Source organism: Macaca mulatta, chromosome 9 (genome assembly GCF_049350105.2).
Source record: "Macaca mulatta isolate MMU2019108-1 chromosome 9, T2T-MMU8v2.0, whole genome shotgun sequence".
Classification (NCBI taxonomy): domain Eukaryota; kingdom Metazoa; phylum Chordata; class Mammalia; order Primates; family Cercopithecidae; genus Macaca; species Macaca mulatta.
Window position 1 is genome coordinate 55,721,285 of NC_133414.1, and position 8,079 is coordinate 55,729,363.

Below are 8,079 nucleotides of genomic sequence, written 5' to 3' on the forward strand. Positions count from 1 at the left end.
GTCTGTGTCTGTACAGGGACAAAATGCAGATCCTCACCCTGGGAAGTACCTGGTGCTGTGGCTGGGCATGTCTCCCCAGGCCCCAAGGAGGAGGCCTGCCCCAGTGCCCCAGTGCCCCAGCTGTGGCTGGGGTCCAGGACACACCCGGATGCACTCAAGGCTGCCTGACATTCACATTCGGTGGGTCAGGGTACCAGAGACCTGGAGAGCCCCATGGGCAGAGAGGGTGGGGGAGGGTCCACCAGATTTGGGCAGCCTTGGTGGGGGTGGGGAAACAAGCCCTGCTGGTAAACCATCAGAACGCGCCCCCTCTCCTCTCCCAGCTCCCGCCAGCCTCCTCCACGGAAGCTACTCTTTGTTAACAGTGTTGCCATGGTAACCAGATCCAGGGAGAACTCTCTCTTCAAGGTAGAGTCTAAGGGTGACACTTGGAGAAACAGAAGTGGTGGTGACAACAAACAGGGTGCTGGCCTCCCAGCCCCGCCTCCCAGAATTCCTTCCTGGTCCAGGACCCCAGACACCATCCCCCCAGACTGTCCCAGGGCTCTCAGGTCGGCTTCCCTCTCCTCTCCTCTCCTCTCCCTGGTGTGGGCGCAGCAACATGGCCCAGGCCAGGCAGCTCTGCCCCACCACACACAGTGGCTCAGGCACTTCCATGCACCTCCCATGGATGTTCGCTGAATCTGCCAGCATAGCCACTGTCTCGTGGCTGGGCTCCAACAGGCCTCGTGCAGACTGGACCCCAGGGGATCACAGACAAGTACACCCAGGGCGGCTGCTGCAGAACAGCCCCAAAACCCCTGCACAGCAAGAAAGTTCAGGAAGGCACCTGAGGAAGACTGGGAGCCTCCTGGGAGGAGGGAGTCCCAGCAGAGGCCATGTCCTGAGTAGGGGAAGAGACTGCAGGGTAAGGAGGCCACTGCAAATGTCCTGGCCAGGGAATGGCGGCCCGGCCCATAGAGGTGGCAGTGAGCAAGGAGAGGCAGAAGGGGCAGAAGAGAGGTCTGGAGTGGGGTGTGCCAGACTGGCTGACAACTCCAGGCAAAGGGAAGCTGGCAGAGGGGGCAAGGGAGAGCCGGCTGCCCATGTGCTCAGATGGGGAACCTGGGGCAGGCAAGGTTAAGGGGCATGATGATGTGCATCATCACCTGGGAGGCGTCCAGCAGGCTCACACCTGACAGAGCCCAGAGGACAGGTGGGGGCTGATGGGAGCTGGAACCGGATGAGCATGGAGGAGGGAACAGATGCTGTGGCTGGGTAAAGGGTTTAAGCCCAGGTCCTGAGGAACAGGGACTTTGAGCGTACCGGGACAGGAGGAGGAGAACCAGGGGCCAGCCAAGCCCAGGAAATGGGTGTCTGGGAGGAAGGCAGTGGACGTCCACGGCCTCTCAACAAGACATCCCTGGACTGAAGGAGGTGTGTGCAGATTGGCGTGGGTGGGAGTGAGTGGGAAGTGAGGATTCAGAGTGAGCAGAGAACATGTCTTCAAAGTCAACCCGCACAGGCAACCAGGGTGGGGACAGCTGAGCAAGTTTCTCGTTGTTTTTAAAAAAGGAAAAGCACCTGTCGACCGAGCAGCCACATCTTTGCATCCCACGTATGAAGTGCCCGCCCTGGGCTGTTCTGTCTAGAGTCCCAGCCCAGGCCTCTCCTCTTTGAGCCGGTGCTGGCCTCTGCTCCCTGAATTCACAAAGAACCCCACAGCCAGCTCACAAGAGACAGGCAGGCCTTGGAGCCCCTGCTGGCTGCCCTGGGCAGCACAGGCCCACAGCCCAGCCCCTACCCCAGCCCAAGCAGCGCCCAGGGCAAGGCAGGCAACCACAGGTGCAGAGGAGCTTCCCAGAACAGGCTCACTGGGTGTCATCCTGAGTCATGCCCAAAAGCACCCATGTGCTTCCTGGGAAGCGCTGCAGCAGAGCCAGGGCCACCTGACTACTCTCCCTGCCTGGCTTCCCTCTCCACAGTCCACCAGGCAGGGATGGCCACAGCAGCAGTCACATCCCCACCCCGTCCATCACAGCACAGGCCCCACTTGGGTCCTCAGACCTGTCCACTCCTGGTCGGACACTCCTCACAGCCTTCTGTCACGGTGCCTGGAGCAGCCTCTACCAGCCTGTCCCAGGTGGTGAGCCCTGAGGCCAGAGCCCCTCTCCCACTCTGAGCAGGCCAGGACCCCAAGGGACTTTCAGGCTTCCCTTCACACAGTGCCCACCAAGCCACTGCTGGCCATACCAGTTGACCTTCCCACCCCTGCTCCCAGGCTGCTAGCTGGGGAATTCCTGGTGTCCCAGCGTGCAGGGACATTCTGCATGGGCTCCTGGCAGCTTGCCACTCTGGGCCGGCCCAGAGCCCACTCTCACACACCCACAGCCCCAGGTTCTGTGCCCAGAAAGGGGCAACAGGGATACACCCAAAAAGTGGGCAGTGAGCCCTCTCTGGACCCCCGCAGGTCAGGCTGACAGCCATAGGGAAGGGCCTCTGACACCCCCAGCAGTTCACCAGTGGGTATCAGAGGCCCTCCTCTATGACTGTCAGCCCACCAGTGCCACTTCAGTCCCCTCCCTCCGCACATCACACCCTTGCTAGGTAAACACTCATCCTCCCCAGCAGGGAGTGGGCAGGGGAGGGCAGAGGAGCCGGGAGGCAGGCTGGAGTGGGTGGGAGTTACAGGAGGCAGATTGGAAGCTCCAAGAGAAAAACAGCCAGAGCGCTGGGCCCAAGCAGATGGCCTCAGGAGAAAAAGGGGGAAGGGGAGGGAGGGGCCGTCCAGGGGCAGCAGGGAGGGGTCGGGGAGATGCCTCGAGTCTCCTCCCCATCTGCTATCTGCTTGCCCCTGGGACTACCCCCAGCAGCCCAGCGCCCCTTCCCTGGGGTGGGCCATGCAGAGAAGAGCATCCCTCCACCAGCCCCTCTCCTGAGGACAGTGGGGGGGCCAAACCCCCTGGCCCCATCCCTGCCTTGGCATAGCACCTTCACTTGACCTATTTGACAAATATGGCTTCTGTGAAACCCACGGTTCTGTTGCCAAAAACCAAAGGCCAACCAAAGCTGTCCCATCCTGCCCCTGGCATCATTCTACAGGTGGGGACCGGCGTGCTCAGGGGCTCCTGGCCACACTGTGTCCCAGTGTACACTCGCTCTCCTCCCTGGCTGGCCCCTCCCACTGCCGGGGGCCACTGTGTGTGTGGCTCTCCCCGCACCAGCCACTGTCCAGCACAAATGCCATTTATCCCTCCTCCTCCTCCTCCCCTGCCTGCAGTTGCTAAGTTACACCAAAAAACCCCTCTGCTCTGTGTGAACTGTTCCATTTCCACGTTTTGCCAGGTGGAAGGGAGCCATCCGGCTGGCAGCTCGAAGATGTCTCCCAGAGAAAAACAAACTCGCTGGCTGGCCTTCAGGCCAAGGCACACCTGGGATACCTGCTTGGTTCGCAAACCCAGGGGCATGTGCAGGAGGACACAGCTTCTCCACTTCACCAGAGAGCCTGGGGGATCCACACAGCTCACACCCTTCTCAGAAGTAGGGCCTGTGGGCCTGCTGCACCCACCTCGCTGGGTCACTACCAACCACAGCCCTAAGGACACGCACTGGCTGGAGGGGCAGAGAAACCACCCATGTGTCCCTGGCCACCCAGCCAAGGTCCTCCATGTCCCCCCGCTCCGGATCTCCCCTTCCTGGGCTGGGGTCCTGAGGTTCCAAAGCAAAGTGTCACTGGACACCAGGGTGGAAATGTCCTCAGAGGTCATCAAAACTGTGTCAGTCTACAGATGGGGAAACTGAGTCTCAGAGGCCTGCAGCCTGCCCGTGGTTCACGAATCAAGACCTGTGGCCTCTCGGGTGGAGGCCCCCTAGAGTCCCTTAGAGTCCAGGGCACCGAGCTGGACAGGCTGGGCTGGCAAGACTGCATCCGGAGGGGGCAGAAGAACCCTGGGAGGGGGCAGAGGGAAGCAAGGCCTCGGGGAGGCTCCCCTGCACCCAGCCTGACTCCTGTGTTTTGGAATCCTGCGGCCGAAGGCCATCGGGGCCCTTCCCGCGCAGGACAGTGGGAGAAGAGTGGCAGTGGTGGGGAGGGTGAACCAGGGAGGAGCTCGCTGCTCTGGGCAGGGAGGGAGAGAGCGCTGACCACCACCAGGTCTCTGCCCCCAGGTGGCTCCCAAGAGGCAGACTGCGGCCTCCCTGTAAACATCCACCAGGTCCAGTACCCAGAGGCAGCCAGAAATGCAGGGCACATGAACCTGCCAGCGCGTCCCTCCACACACAGCAGGGGACTTCCGCCCCCACCTCTCACTCACCGACCCTCAGACCAGAACCAGCTGCACCTGCCCCATCCCTGGGGCCGACAAGGCCCGGGGCAAAGAGAGCGTGGTCCTTCAAATGACCCTTGCCCAGCAGGGAGAGGGAGACACCTGGCATGGCCCTGGCCCTCTCCCCCAGATGCAGAGCTCAAGCCCCAATTCCTCGCCAAACAGCAAGGGCGTGAGATACCACGGCGGGGCCCAGAATGCAGAAGAGCAAATGGAAACTTCCAACTGCGCAGCCCTGAGCTCCTCCGATTCCCCAGCCCCCACCCCCATGCCAGGCTCCGGGCAGCGGACCTGCCCGCAGTGCCCACGCCCGCCCGCCGCGTGCGCTCCTGCCACGCCCGGCCCGGCACGGCACGGCCCGCCGGGTGCACTGCAGGGGCGGAGGGCGCAGGGGGTCCTGGCGCCGTCCAGCCCCGGGCGGAGTTCTCAGCAACTCCGCGCGCCGGGCTCCCGGCCGCCCTCCCCCGCGCGCGTCCCCCGCCCCGCGCCCAGAGCCCGCGCCCCGGCCCCACGACGGCCGCGTCGAGCCGGGACCCTGGGCCCGCGCACGCCCCGCCCTGCCCGCGCCGGCAACCAGAGGGCACGGCCCCGGGCGCGGGCGAGGGCCCCGAGGGACTGAAGGTCCGCGGCCGCTGCCTACCTCGGTCCGGGCCAGCGTCGCTCCCGCGCCGCCCTCGCGCCGCAATCGGGCCCCGAGCAGCGCGCGGCCGGCGCCGGCGGCGGCTCATGCTCGGCGCCCGGGCCCGCGGCACCCGCCCACCCGCGGCCGCCCCCGCGCTGCGCCAGCTGCGGGCAGAGCAGCTCCCTCCGCAGCCGGCGCCGGGGAGCGCGAGCGAGCGAGCGCGGAGCGAGCGCCGAGCGGGCACGGAGCGGGCGCGAGAGCGCGGGGAGCGGGCGAGCGCGGGACGCGGGGCGCAGAGGGAGGAGGGTGCGGGGCAAAGGTGCAGGGGGAGGTAGGGCACGAGACGGGGCTCGGGCAGAGGGCACTGGGACAGGGCAGGCGCCAGGAGAGGGCGGCCAGGCTTTCATTTAAAAAGGATAAGGCATCACGCCTGTAATCCCAGCACTTTGGGAGGCCGAGGCGGACGGATCACGAGGTCAGGAGATCGAGACCATCTAGGCTAACACGGTGAAATCCCGTCTCTACTAAAAATACAAAAAAAAATTAGCCGGGCGTGGTGGCGGGCGCCTGTAGTCCCAGCTACTCGGGAGGCTGAGGCAGGAGAATGGCGAAAACCCGGGAGGCGGAGCTTGCAGTGAGCTGAGATCGCGCCACTGCACTCCAGCCTGGGCAACAGAGTGAGATTCTGTCTCAAAAAAAAAAAGAATAAGGCGACAGACAAGCTAGGAGGCGATGCGGCCACCGCATTTAAAAGGCCCTCTGGGGACTCCCGCAGAGCTGGCAAAATTTTTGTCAATGGCATCAGACCGTGAAAGTCCTTCTGTGGGCAAGTCCTGGCCCCTTGGGTTACTCGCCTTAACCATCACAATCGCCCTGTAAGATCGGTGGCGGGTTTGTTCCCATTGGACTGGTTAGTAAACTGATGTACAGGGAGTGCGGTGACCCTGCAGGGTCTCAGTGCCAGTAAGTCGCAGAGCAAGGCTCCAAAGCCACCTTGAGAGATTTCAGAACCACTAAAGCAGGACACAGGTCTTCTGGCATCCAGTGGAACTTCCTGTCGCTCTAAAGGGTCACCTTCTCCCCGTGGCCTGACCTGAGGGTAGCCCGGAGTGACTCTTGCAGGCAGTCAGACGAGAGCCAGTGTGAAACAGGTCTGCGGCCACGAAGCCCCCAGGTGGAGGGGTCTGTGTGAAAAAATTGGGAGGGGCCCTACAGCACCCCTTGAAGAGGCTGAGGACCTTGCTTACTCAGTCCTGTGTCTTGAACACCTGTATGCCAAGTGTAAGATGGGGCACTGGGATTCGGCTGTGAATGTCTGGTTGGAGTTTGCATTCTTGTGGGAAGTAGGCAGTGAATAAAAACACACATAAATAGTCCATGTGTCAGATACTGCAGATCCCAGAGAGAGGCCCAGCGGGGAGAGGGAGCAAGCGAAGAGACGGGGAGGGGAGCTTGTAGGGTGGGGGATTCTTTTTTTTTTTTTTTTAAGGGGAAGTCTCACTGTGTGGCCCAGGCTGGAGTGCAGTGGCTATTCACAGGTGCAATCACTATGCTCTACAGCCTGGGACTTCCTGACTCTAGTGAGCCTCCTGCCTCAGCCTCCTGAGTAGCTAGAACTGTAGTCTCTCACCACCGGCCTTCTCTGCTGGGTTGGGGATTTTATTTTGGGTGATCAGGGAAATCTTGGCAGAAAGCATCATATTTGAGCTAAGACCTAACTGGGGCAAGCTATACTAAATCTGAAGAATGAACATTTTCAGCAAAGAGAACAGCAAATGCAAAGGCCCTGAGGTGAAGGATGCCTTAGAAGGACGCCAGGTGGCGATGAGTGAGTGTGGTAGAGAGGAGCCTGCAGGAGCTGCCAGGTGGACCACATTGCGAAGAGCCTGGCCAACCATCAGCCCTCTGTGGTTTTGACTCAGAGGGAGGTGGAGGGTTTGCACAAAGTAATATGATCTTACTATTTTTTACAAAAAATATTTTATTCGGGAAGATTTCGCTTATAATAGTAATGGCTAAAAAGGTATATACAATAAACTCAATGGCCCAACTTCAACAATGATCAATACATGGCCAATTCTGTTTCATCTGTATGCCCATCTACCACTCCCCATATTATTTATTTGCTTACTCATTTTAAGTAAACTTTTATAGCTTTTTTATTTTTTTGAGACAGGCTCTCACTCTGTCCCCCAGGCTAGAGTGCAGTGGCACAATCATAGCTCATTGTAGCCTCGAACTCCTGGACTCAAGCAATTCTTCTGCCTCAGCCTCCTAAGGATAATTTTTTGTAAGTATAAAATACATAGACAAAAATCATAAAGTTGTGCTCCACGGATTTTCAATAAGAATACACCCATTCAGTGAGAATATTAATAGCTCTCTGCACCTGAAATTTCACTGTAGAAAGGTTTTTAATGACAGATTCATTTTCTTTAATATATATAGGACCATGTAGATGCCCAAAATGTGTATACATATTTTAATACAACACATTGTACACTATAAATACATACAATGCTTATTTGACCATTTAAGCAACGAATTAACTTTTAAAGGCACACTGTAATAGATTTATCCAATCTACTGCTAATAGACATTTGGGGCATTGACACGTTTTTGCTATTATGAACAATGCTGTTATGAATATTCATCCATCCACTGAACAAATGTTTCTTGAGTACCTACTGTGAACTGGCCACTATTTTAGGCATGGGGATACAGCAGTGATCAAGACAGATGAAAATCCCTTCCCACAGGGGTATTCTAGAGGTGGCTGACTACAATGAGCAGGAAAAAATAGGGAAATTGTGTTTTATGTTAGAGGGTGGTAAGTGCTCACTGGGAATGAAAAGCAGAGAAGGTGAAAAGTACCAGGGTAGAGGCTACACAGCCCTGAGTTGATATATAGGCGGAGACCTGCGGTGAGGACAGTGTTGTGCAGCTGTCCAGTGATAGCTCCAGCAGAGGGAGGGGCCTGTGCAAGGAGGCAGTGGGTGGGGCCACACTGAGACCAATGGAGAAGGGCCTGGTCAACCCAGGGCAGCCTGACTCCCCAGGCCGAGGCCAGACCTCACAGGTTAAGAGTGCCCTCACTGAGATACACACCGCAAACTTGGAGGCCCCAGGCCACCTGCGCTTCTGACCAACTGG

General features: G+C 59.0%; 1 protein-coding gene across 2 annotated transcripts in view; it reads right to left on the reverse strand.

The window, feature by feature from the left end:
* Positions 1–5,043, reverse strand: part of RASGEF1A (RasGEF domain family member 1A) — a 69,943-nt gene extending 64,900 nt beyond the window's left edge. For both annotated transcript variants that reach the window (XM_077946308.1, XM_028826276.2), the window contains exon 1: positions 4,945–5,043. The gene's annotated coding sequence lies outside the window, so the exon portion shown is untranslated. The remainder of the gene's footprint in view (positions 1–4,944) is intronic.
* Positions 5,044–8,079: the final 3,036 nt, after the last annotated feature.